Source organism: Cebidichthys violaceus, unplaced genomic scaffold (genome assembly GCF_023349555.1).
Source record: "Cebidichthys violaceus isolate CVI_PGR_0920_01 unplaced genomic scaffold, fCebVio1.0.p SCAF_6, whole genome shotgun sequence".
NCBI lineage: Eukaryota > Metazoa > Chordata > Actinopteri > Perciformes > Stichaeidae > Cebidichthys > Cebidichthys violaceus.
In genome coordinates this window covers 12579714-12591912 of record NW_027176816.1, presented here as the reverse complement: position 1 = coordinate 12591912, position 12199 = coordinate 12579714, and the positions used below count along the sequence as shown (strand labels likewise).

The 12199-nt window shown below is 41.2% G+C and overlaps 1 protein-coding gene across 1 annotated transcript in view; it reads right to left on the bottom strand.

The window, feature by feature from the left end:
• gnb1a (guanine nucleotide binding protein (G protein), beta polypeptide 1a) overlaps positions 1 to 11208 on the bottom strand; it is a 46381-nt gene extending 35173 nt beyond the window's left edge. The window contains exon 1 of the mRNA XM_068732589.1: positions 10809 to 11208. The gene's annotated coding sequence lies outside the window, so the exon portion shown is untranslated. The remainder of the gene's footprint in view (positions 1 to 10808) is intronic.
• Positions 11209 to 12199: the final 991 nt, after the last annotated feature.

Below are 12199 nucleotides of genomic sequence, written 5' to 3'. Positions count from 1 at the left end.
AGTATCCCAAGCACCTCCTTTTTGGGATGAAACTGGTACGATAATAATAATAATAATAATAATAATAATAATAATAATAATAATAAAAAACATTAGAATAACAATAGGTCCTCCGCTCCGACTACGTCGGTGCTCGGGCCCTAATAATAATAATAATAATAATAATAATTAAAGCTGCAAGCAGCATTGATCGGGCCCTCGCAACGTCACACACGTCGAGGCTACTGGCAGGACTCTGGTTGATGCGGCAATGCATTTCTGTGACCATCATACACTGCATGCACAAGTTAGATGATATTTCCTGCGTCGACCAGCAGCATAGCAAGACCATGTTGCCAGGTCTTAAGCCTCAAATGTTTTGAGTGTACCTCCGATACAATCATAAATGTAAGCCTGTTAAGATCATTAAGAAAATGAATGTGTGAATGTGCTTCAGTATTTGTAACATAACAGACTGTCAGGTTACTGGGATGGAGTTCAACTCCCTGCAGTGTCCTACTGATTGTATTTGGACTTACATGAAAGTTAACAGAACAGCAGTGTCATTTGTTTTTACTTGAACACTTTAATTTGACACTGTTTTCATTTTAAGCTCTTCTGTAACTTAAGATTGTAGTGTGAAGCATTCATTGTAACATTTAACCTGATTCTCATGTAGAAGCTCTAGACAGATCATTTATACTAATGCCCACTGACATGGTTTGAAAAACACTGTTGATTAACTTTTGTTCTCCAAGCATCTTAGTTTGCACATATTTAGATCAGAGAAGTCTTTTTCTCATGGTGTGCCCACAAACCCTGTTTGGGCCGCTGTTATTATAGAATTCTGTTTACGTCCGTGGTTGCCAGTAGGTGGCGCTATGACTATGAGTTAATATTGGCATGCAGAAGACCTAAAATCACGACAGCAATCAAGCATGTCAAGTTTGGGGCAGTTTTGACAAAGTAAGGTTGAGTTACAAAAGCTTGATGGATGATGGCGAATCATGTAAAATTGACGCTACACCAAGTCCATGTTATTCGATGAAACATCAAGCTTTTAGTAACTTTTAATCGTTAAGGTCTTTAGGTTGTTCTGACCAAATTCTAAGATGATCGGATTATTTCCCTAGGAGAAGTTCGTAGTGCAGCGCCTGGAAAAGGAAATAAAACCACAAGAAATTCATACAAAATTCAAATTGGCTGACTTCCGGTTGGGTTTAGAGCATGGACCCCTAAGACTTTTTTTTAAGTCTACATATGATACACCTGCTTACTTAATTTCATACATCTCGGTGAAACGTACAGCGAGGGCTGCATCGTCGAAATATTGTAGGGGGCGCTATCGAGCCGAGTTGCCACTCTGAAGCATTAAAATCACATCAGATAACTACATTCAGGATTTTAAATGTGTGTGACAAGTTTGATTTTGTTTTGAGTATTTTTAGCCTCTCAAAAACACCTTTGTTTTTCATGGCGAGGAATGCATCGCCACGGCAACGGCATTTCACGAAACACCAAGCTTTGAGTAACTTTTAATCACAAAGGTCTTTAGATTGTTCTGACCAAATTCTAAGTTGATCTGATTAGTTCCCTGGGAGGAGTTTGTTAAAGTAGAGCGCCTGGAAATTGCAAAAACGACACTAGAAATTCAGACTAAATTCAAAATGGCTGACTTCCGGTTGGGTTTAGGGCATGGCCCTAAGAGACTTTTATTTGAGTCCACATGTGATACATGTGCCTACCAAATTTTGTTATTCTATGTGAAACGTACTGCGAGGGTTGCTTCGTCGAAATTTTGTAGGGGGCGCTATTGATCCGATTTAACACTCTGATTGAATAAAATCATATTATAGAACTACATTTTGGCCTTGTGATCTGTGTGTCAAGTTTGCTTGTGTTTCGAGCTTTTTTAATCTCTCCAAATGACCATCGTTTTTCACGGCGAAGACTGCGTTACCACGGCAACGGCGTTCGACAAAACATCAAAAGCTTGGAGAACTGGCATTATGAACTTCTTACATTTGTGTGGAACAAATTTGATGTTGATCTGATTTTCCAACTAAGAGAAACAAGCCAAAGTATAAAGACTTTAACTTACTGTTGCCAGTAGGTGGCGCTATTACTATGATTCTAAATTGTCATATACATGTGTTCAGGGTCAGGATGTTATGACATATGAAAAATTTGGAGCAGATTAGGCAATGTACAGCCGAGTTACAACAACTTCCTGTTTCATGGCGAATGGTGTTTTTTTGCCGCCACGCCACGGACACATAGTTCGATAACTTTTTGATCTTTGAGTATCGTTTCACTGCCAAGGTCTCAAGAGCATACTGACCAAATCTGAAGGCAATCGGGTTTAATCTCTAGGAGGAGTTCGTTAAAGTACGGCGCCTTGAAACGGTCCAAAAACATCATAAAATTAAAAATGGCCGACTTCCTGTTTGGTTTAGGATATACCTCCTTTTGACTTTTTTGTACGTCCCATCACGTTCCACATACCTACCAAATTTCATACAGCTAGGTGAAACCCAAAGTTGGGGCTACTCTGTAGGGGGCGCTATCGAGCCAAAATGTCATGCCGCAGCTGGACACCCCAATAATACTGGAATTTTCACCACGATTGAATTTTGTGCCAAATTTCAAAAGATTCCCAGTATCCCAAGCACCTCCTTTTTGCGATGAAACTGGTACGATAATAATAATAATAATAATAATAATAATAATAATAATAATAATAATAAAAAACATTAGAATAACAATAGGTCCTCCGCTCCGACTACGTCGGTGCTCGGGCCCTAATTAAAAAAAACATTAGAAAAACAATAGGTCCTCCGCTCCGACTACGTCGGTGCTCGGGCCCTAATAAAAAACATTAGAATAACAATAGGTCCTCCGCTCTGACTACGTCAGTGCTCGGGCCCTAATAATAATAAAAAACATTAGAATAACAATAGGTCCTCCGCTCCGACTACGTCGGTGCTCGGGCCCTAATAATAAAAGACATTAGAATAACAATAGGTCCTCCGCTCCGACTACATCAGTGCTCGGGCCCTAATAAACATTAGAAGAACAATAGGTCCTCCGCTCCGACTACGTCGATGCTCGGGCCCTAATTAAAATGTTAATCCTTCTGGTTAATTTTAGAGTATGGTCCCAAGAGCCCTTTTTTTTTAAGTCTTCATGTGATACATGTGCCTACCGAATTTCATACATGTAGGTCAAACGTAGCACTGGGGAAGCGTTTTTGAGTATTTGGAGGGGGCGCTATCGAGGCAATTTCAAACAGTCAAGCCTAAAAGCCATATGAAATATTTATTTCCATCACCTATGACACATGTACAAAGTTCAAAGGCTTGTTGAGGATACTAAGTCACAGAAAAGTAAGCTTCCTTTTTCATGGCGAATGACGCGCTGCCACGGCAACAGGGTTTAACGCCAACTCACAATATTCATGATTAAGCATCTTCAATGTCTTAAAGCTTACCTTACCAAATTTGAGACTGATCTGAGCAACTTCCTCGGAGAAGTACATCAAAGTATAAAACTTGTCATTTCCTTTTGCCAGTAGGTGGCGCTATGACTTTGTGAAAATGTTGGCATGGAAATCTGCTCAAGCCTGGATCAGCATCATGCATAACACGTTTAGGGCAGATTGAATAAAGTACCTTGGAGTTACAACAACTTCCTCTTTCATGGCGAACGGCACAAAATGTGCGTGACATGGGCGCCACATAAAACGAAGGTCGTTCAATTTCAGTAGACCCACTTTTCATCATTAAAGTCTTTAGATCATCCTGACCAAATTTGAAGTTGATCGCATAAATTCTGTGGGAGGAGCTTGTTAAGGTACAATGCCTGTAAATGATGAAAAATGCCTAAAAAATGCAAAAAATGGGAGTAATAGTGTATCGCCCCTAGTGGTTGTATGGAATAAAAATTTGAGGGTATGCTACAGAACACAATGTGGACATATACTACAGATTTCATGATGATAGGCCACATGGTTTTTAAGTTATATATAAACACAAAGAGCTGTAGTTGATAAACTTGGTAACAGGACGTCAGTGGTTTGGTGACAATTTGGTTACTTAAGCATGTTTAGCCACACCTTTGATAACGCCATCCTAAAAAGGATTGTGACAAACAAAGTCTGCAGCGAAACAGATTAGTTGACGTCATCAATGACGACGACCTGATGTTTTACGTTATTCTTCGATATCATAATGTAGTCTAATTGCTGCTTCATGACATCAGTCGTTTTTGGCCCCAGTCATTGGTCAGCTGCATCATTAACAACAGATGCAGAGACAAGCCACATTTTATCAATGAAGCTACAGTTTAACTACTATGCTACATGAAGAGCGACACACCACAATGATTATTGCATCCTGGATCGAAACAACAATTTAGAAGTTTGGAAATCGTGCTGGCCACACATTACAACTAGTGGTAAATCGTGCACTGAAGAATCCAGCTCAAAGCTGAAAACAAAACAAAAACAAATAGGCATCCCTCAACACGAGCTAATTCAAGACGTAAGACGGAATAGCTCTCACCACATGATCAGCTGCCTGCTAGAGCCGAGGTGGTCTGTTAAAGCAACTCCATCAGACCCAGAAGTTACATAAAGAGCAAAGACCTCAAACCTGAACAGTGAAGCCTGCTGGAGGAGCTAGAACAAGCTCTCGAGCCCTTTGAGTGTGCTCCTGTATCTCAGTGGGGAGTCATACAAGACCCTCTCTACCTGCACTCATTATAGGACTGAGAAAGTCCACACAAAATGCAACCTCTGACAACACCCATGTGCAGGACAGGAAATCTCAACAAGGTGGGAGGTTGAGATGGCCAACAAAGATGCTTCACCAAGCACCAGTGTAATCGCAGCTGCCCTGGATCCCAGGTTTCACTGACTGAAATCCCGTAAGAAAGCCTGTGAAAGTGCAACCTGTTGCATTAGGCGAAAAGAGAAGAGTGACGGAGAATCAGCGGACCAAATATCACTATGTGTTGCAGAGAAGAGGTCTGTGTCTATGCTGGACTCACTGCTTTGGTAGGACTTAGAAGAAACATCCAGCCAGAAGGACAGTAGGGATGAGGCACAACGCCATCAGTCCTTCAGTGAGAACAAAGATTCTCAAGTAGTTTGGGGAACAGCCTCTGCCTAAAGATACACATCCTTTGCAGCGGTGGAAAGCAAATGAGGCACGGTTTCCCTGTCTGGCAATTTTCTGGCAAAGTCTTATTTGTGTGTGCCTGCTACATCGACACCTTCTGAGTGTTACACTTTGCAGAACTTAACCTTTCACTTTGTTAAGGACTTTAATAGAAAATTTTAATTATCTTGTTGAACTGCTGACTTAAATAATAGGCCCTCCTTTAAGTTATGCACTTTAATACGCAAACCACTGATTACATTATGTTTAGTGCAGCAAAATACAGTGATGTACAGTTCATCAAAAATGACCCTACAGTTGAGTTTTGTACTTTAATATGTAGTAGGGCTGCAACTAACGATTATTTTAATAATCGATTAATCTGTCAAATATTTTTTCAATTAATCGGCGGGGAAAAGGCGAGTGAATAAAAATGTGTCTTTAGTCTTGCAAACTATACCACCCCTGCTTTACCACTGTTATTAACAAGCTAACGCTAACTTGTCATGCTTGTCAAGCTGGATAACGAGTAAACAGCAGCACCAGGAGAGCTACTGGAGGGACGTTAAGTTCCTCACTTCAAAACGGAACAACAGTAGGATTCTGTAGTGACTTATCCTGCTGTTGAACTCCCTTCCTCCTCATCAAGGACTCCAACATGTTTATGTTTTAGATGCTGAATCATCACCGTGGAGCTCCCGTGCCATGCCATGGAGCTTTTGCATATCTTGCAATTAACACACCTTTTCGATTTATTTAGTGTGAAATGCTCCCACACCTTGGATGACTTGGGTCGTACTGATTTCTCTGCCTCCGCCATGTGTTTCAGAACAACATTACGGGTCTCTCCGATGGTCTCTCCTCTACCTCCGCTCTGCGCTCAACTCAACTTTTTTTTATACTCAAACATCGCCACGACTTATTGAGTGGCGTAATAATCGCACAACGCAACAAATCGATAATGAAATTCGTTGCCAACGCTTTTAATAATCGATTTTATCGATTCGTTGTTGCAGCCCTAATATATATTGATGACATAGATTGTCAAAAAATAAATAAATTGAATGATCAATTTGATTTTTTGTGGAGGTGGTAATTAATTGTTTAGATGAATCTTGACTAATCGGTAAAATAGTAGATAGATTTATTGATAGAAAAATAGTTATTGTTTGCAGCCCTACGGAGCACCATCCAACACTGCACACAGAGTGAAAACAAAAAGTCTTAATCAGTATTTAGACCCGATCTGCTGGAGAAAAAACAGCTAAAGAAACACATCTTAATTAGGGCTGCAACAACAAATCAATAAAATCAATTAAAATCGATTATTAAGCATTGGCAACGAATTTCATTATTGATTCGTTGTGTCGCGCGATTATTACGCCACTCAATAAGTCGCGGAGATGTTTGAGTATACTTTTTTTCTTTTAGTTGAGCGCAGGTAGAGGAAAGACCATCGGAGAGACCCGTAACGTTGTTCTGAAACGCATGGCGGAGGCAGAGAAGTCAGTACGACCCAAGTCATCCAAGGTGTGGGAGCATTTCACACTAAATAAATCGAAAAGGTGTGTTAATTGCAAGATATGCAAAAGCGACATGGCACGGGAGCACCACGGTGATGATTCAGCATCTAAAAGGTAAACATGTTGGAGTCCTTGATGAGGAGGAAGGGAGTTCAACAGCAGGATAATTCACAACAGAATCCTACTGTTGTTCCGTTTTGAAGTGAGGAACGTAACGTCCCTCCAGTAGCTCTCCTGGTGCTGCTGTTTACTCGTTATCCAGCTTGACAAGCATGACAAGTTAGCGTTAGCTCGTTAATAACAGTAGTAAAGCAGGGGTGGTATAGTTTGCAAGACTAAAGACACATTTTTATTCACTCGCCTTTTCCCCGCCGATTCATCGATTAATCGAAAAAATAATCGACAGATTAATCGCTTATTAAAATAATCGTTAGTTGCAGCCCTAATCTTAATGCAGTTAATATCTGCTGATGCCAATGTTCTGATGTTAACAGACAATTTATTTAAAATAGTATGACATGGTGCTGATAAAATATGAGAATTTAACTAATGAATGTAACTAACCCAAGATATGAGCACTGTCTGTCAAAATTTCACACTGAAGTTTAGTTTGGACAAGCTACCATTTGGTACAGCCACTTTTAAAAGGGACATATCCTCGTGGACATATAGTTGAAAGCAGTATCATATCAGAAGTGAAGTAAAATCAACCCTATCACTGACCAAATCCACATAATCCCAAAGAGCAAAATCCCCAGAGATTTTAATCCTATTCATATCCTGCACTCGCAGATTAAAAAGAGAATAAATACACATCAGCAGGATAAAAACAAAGACCCCCCCCGCAAAAGGCCAATGACTCGGGTTTTAAACACATGGTCATTATCTTGTGGTGACACTCATCCTACTGAAAAGCTCGGCTGTATATAAATCCAGGGACAAATGTCTTTCAGACTCATTACTGCCATCGAGGCTTTCAGATAAGCTGGTCATACACCACTTGTATCATTGCATACATCGATACAACTTTTCAGAAATGCTCGCAGATTATGCCATCATTGTCCACCAGGGTCACTAAACAGAATGTCAAATGCATTCTGGGTGCCCGTATTGTTTGGGTTACGGCCCGGCCACAAAAGCTGATTAACATTAAATGAAACAATGTTTTATGCCTAGTTACATAACTGGATGCTCTTGGGTGTCCATACAGGTTTTTCCTCTAATTAAAATGATTATTGAACAAAAATTATAACATGCTCTGTCCAGTGTTGTGTATATGCTTCATAATATATTTACAGTGGATTCCGAGGTAAAGAGAGAGCCATTAGACCAAAAATAGCAAGTGCTGAACCAATTAATTCACAAAGAAATAATGGATACAGCACAATTTTAAATTCCAGTGAAGCTGAGAGACATCACTGAGGCAGCAGTTGCTGAGCGTTCTCAGGTGTTGTGGTATTATCCTGTGAGTAATTACCAGAACAGGAAAAGAAATGGATCAGAATTTAAAGTTTGGGATCAATGCTTGAAGACAATTAAATATAAATGTGATTGGGCCATTCAGTGGCATTGGAAATGTGCAACCCTTCAAAACTGATAGTTACATAACCAACATAGAAAATACATACTTCTGAACATACTATGAATTGAAGAAATGTGGCTGATCTAGGGCACAAAAAAGCACAACAAACTGTTTTCTTTTGTAATAAAGTTGAAGAAATGTCACATTTATGTTTTCAAGTGTTTTGACAAAACAAAATATGCGGGGGGGGGGGGGGGGGGGGGGGGGTCACTGCAATTAAAGCTGAGTGTAATCACTAGGCTTTTCATTTACAATTAGATTTATTTGTATCTATTTAGTTACATTTAGCTGTGAGGATTGAGAAAAATATGGCCAACTTCCGTGAGGTGTGATTACAAATGCTTGAAACATGCCATAAAGTTTAATATCAAAATATGTAAAACATGTTTATTTCTAATAAATCATTAAAATAGTGACCATGTTCCATGGCATTAATGTTCACAGTCCTTCCCCACCATGTTGTTCTGGGTCTGAGGTGCACATATTAGATTCCTCTGAGCAGGACTCTCCCTCAGCTTTAAAAACGTTTCGACACAAATACATTCGGTACAATATTTGTATGATGGGGAAATCAAAGAAATCTAGTCTGCCAAGCCTGCACCCATCCGATGCTCGACATCTGTCTATCTCCGTCGGAGAAGAAGCGGTGATGAAAAAGGCTTTGAACGCCATCTTGTTCATTGCAGCTGCTTGGGCCCTGAATACAGGAACCCATTCATTCAAGGAGGCGGAGGGAGGGGGGGCACACTGGCGAAATGAATTCATCTTTGTGAACCAGTAAATACAAATAGCTCTGTTAACGAACACGTCATGTAATCGACCATTTGTCGCACATTTCCAGTAACGGGCCCTTTAGACGCCACATCTTAACTGGTCAGGCTAACGTTACATATATCTGAAGGAGGCGCTCAGCTCCACTTCCTGCGACGTCTGACTCGTTGCTTAAGCATCTTTCGGATTATTTAACGTTGCCACTGAACACAAATCTCCGCACTCATCTCTTCTACTGTACGGGCCTCACGCAGCTGTGCTAAACTATGATTTGATGCTTCGTTGTAGGTAAAGCGTGCCCGTTTTCCGGGCTACAGCCTGAGCTACTCTGGAGCAGCGCGGCCCGGTGGGGCTGTAGGTGTAGCTGCTAACAACAGACCCGTGATCGAGATAAACAGATCGTCTGACGATAATTGGATTTGGACAATCTCGTTTTCACATCATTAAAATAAGAAGTTCACATTCAGACCGAGCGGTGTGTTCGCTAGCCGACGTTGGTTTAACACTCTAAACTAAAATGGCTATTGCCCCACCAGGTCCACGGCGGCGCTTATTCTCTCAATGCGATCTTAAAAACCTGCGCTTCCGCTTGGTAATATACGTAAATAACTATTATTTGTATACATTGTGCATTCAAAGGAAGAATCGCATAAACGAATTGTCCTTCGTTGGAGTGACTGACTAACTAAACATGTAACGTTAGCTGTGGCACACAGCAGCCATAATACATGATGGGTTGGTTTCGATTCACCGGATTAAACGCTGCTCGGTCAACAGTTTGTCAAATGAGAGTTTGCAACTGAGAAATTAGGAGGCACGTAAATCTTTTTTAGAAAGGCAAATATGAACGAGTTTTACATAAACGCGGCATTAGACTACAACACCGCTCGTATTCACTGAGGATAACGTTACGGGCAGATTGTTCTGGCTGCCATGTTCTGAATATATGCACAGATCAGCCGTAGCTGGGTGCAAACGTAGGCTGTGGCCACTGCTGGCTAGCTGGTGTGGACTGGCTGTGAGATAGTGGGGGTGGTGAAGGAGCCACATTTAGACTCGTTTCGCTGTTATTTGCACAGTGCTACACGAGAGGAAGTAAATCCAAACTATGTTCATGTTTGTTTGAGTTGTGCAAGTACAAGAAGTTGCAGCTATGTGATTATCATAGCTCGAATAGGGTTAGTCAACAATACTGTGAGCAGCAAATGTGCGACCATTTAGCTCACCAGGTAACGTTAACGGTGTGAAATGTGTGCCGCCGTACAGATCCAATATGTTGGGGGTAAATGGACTCAATATTAGGACTTAAGTGAACCCCAAGTTTGTATAATGCTTGGATAAATGGGCCACTAAAGCAACGCTGATACAGTATAAGCCAAATAGTTTAACGAGATTTGTTAACAGAGGGAGAAAGATACCCGGACGTTGCAGATGGGTGCTGGCTAACCAACCAAGATTTAACTAGCATTAACCTTCTAATCTACATTAGTACATTAACTAACGCCAACAGCTTACCTGAGAGAACCATTTGATATAAAACAAGCTTAACACTGTCCTGCTGAATTGACACCTGGGTTAACGCAATGCGTTAAGTTTCTTTAACAGTGACCCCCACCCACTCTCTAGCTAGCAGCAGGCTAACCCAGCTAGCTCTAACGTAGGAGCCACTCTATGAGCTACTCTCTCGGGTTTAACCCCTTTCGTTCATCTTCCCCGCTCGACAGGCTAGCACATTGCACCGACACTTCATGCATTTCCTGAAGCGCAATGTAAAATATCAATACAGATCCTTACCCGCTTTCAGTCGAGGGTATCCGTTGTTTATATCACATTGACTGGAAACAGCAGAATCTCGTCTCTCCTCTCTCCGCCCAGGCGCTAAGATTGAGCTAACGTGAGTTAAGCTACCGAGGAGCGGCACTCCCAGAACCCAGTTTTTGACCCGCCGAAGGGGGAGACACACCGGCACAGAGGCGCAGAGATGTAAGGTTCACCCAGAAAAGACGTGGCACGGTCCCGTTGGAGCGTTCTTCCGTTTCAACGCAAATTCCAACTCAAAGCAAAAATCCCTTCTCGTCTTTCCCACCGTCGTCGTCCCTCTTTTTTTTCTTCCTTCACGCCAGGCTCTCAGTCGCTTCTTCCTCCGGCCATCAAACAGCAGAGATGGGCGCGGTAACCCTGCACTCAGGTCTGGGAAACCCCACGTTACGGCAGCGTCACAACGCACGGCGAAGGGTCGGCGACGAACATATCAGGAAATACTGCCATTTTTGGTAACACCAACACACCTAAATAACGTTTACCTGCCAAAACACTACTTTTTATTCTGCAACTTTGCTCATTTAAATTGTTAAAATCAGATGTGACACGAGAATGAGCATTTCTCTCGCCAAAGTAGGTTAGAACAACAGCCTTTCTAAACAGCCCTGGTTTAAGCCAGTGGTTCTGATATATGGCCTACACAACTCCATAGGTTCTGTAGGGTATTTTCATTATCATTTACCAGGAATAATTTATATAAATATTTAGGAACAAATTGCTTTTGTATACTAGTGTATTTTGCCAATCATAGTACCACACACAGTATATACTCCAGTATATACAGTATAGAATCCCAAATCCATGTTACACATGAGACATTTGGCTTTCTGTGAACCTGTGATATGAACAAATTTGGGAACTTTAAAAAAGGGATTGTTATGTTGATATAACAACCACAACTTATGACTTTCATGTCAGTCCAACAACCGCTAGCTCAAGCCAATAACACAGTCTCATTTGCAAACCAAAACAGAGTGTGCCACAAATTTTACTAGAGCACTGCATGTTCTTTCCTGCCAGCAGGCACAAATTCAAAACACTCTTTACCACATGTACAGTAAATCTAATATACACCGATGGTTTAATGATCTATGTCACATAATTTATACTGATCCATTAGTAATACCGTAACAGCCATTAGTCACTCCCACTGTCCCCAGACATTTGGTCAACACAGGCTGGCAACGGAAGTTTTTGTTGACAAGCGATATTAACTTCGCCATACTTTTATTTGTATGATGTGCCCGAGTTCAAGACCAGAAATCAGTGGGGATTTACCTCCTGCGCTGAGTGTTTGAGGATGGGCCCTCACTGCAGCACAGAGATGACTTGATCATTATCACCAGCAGTCTTGGTAGAGTGCT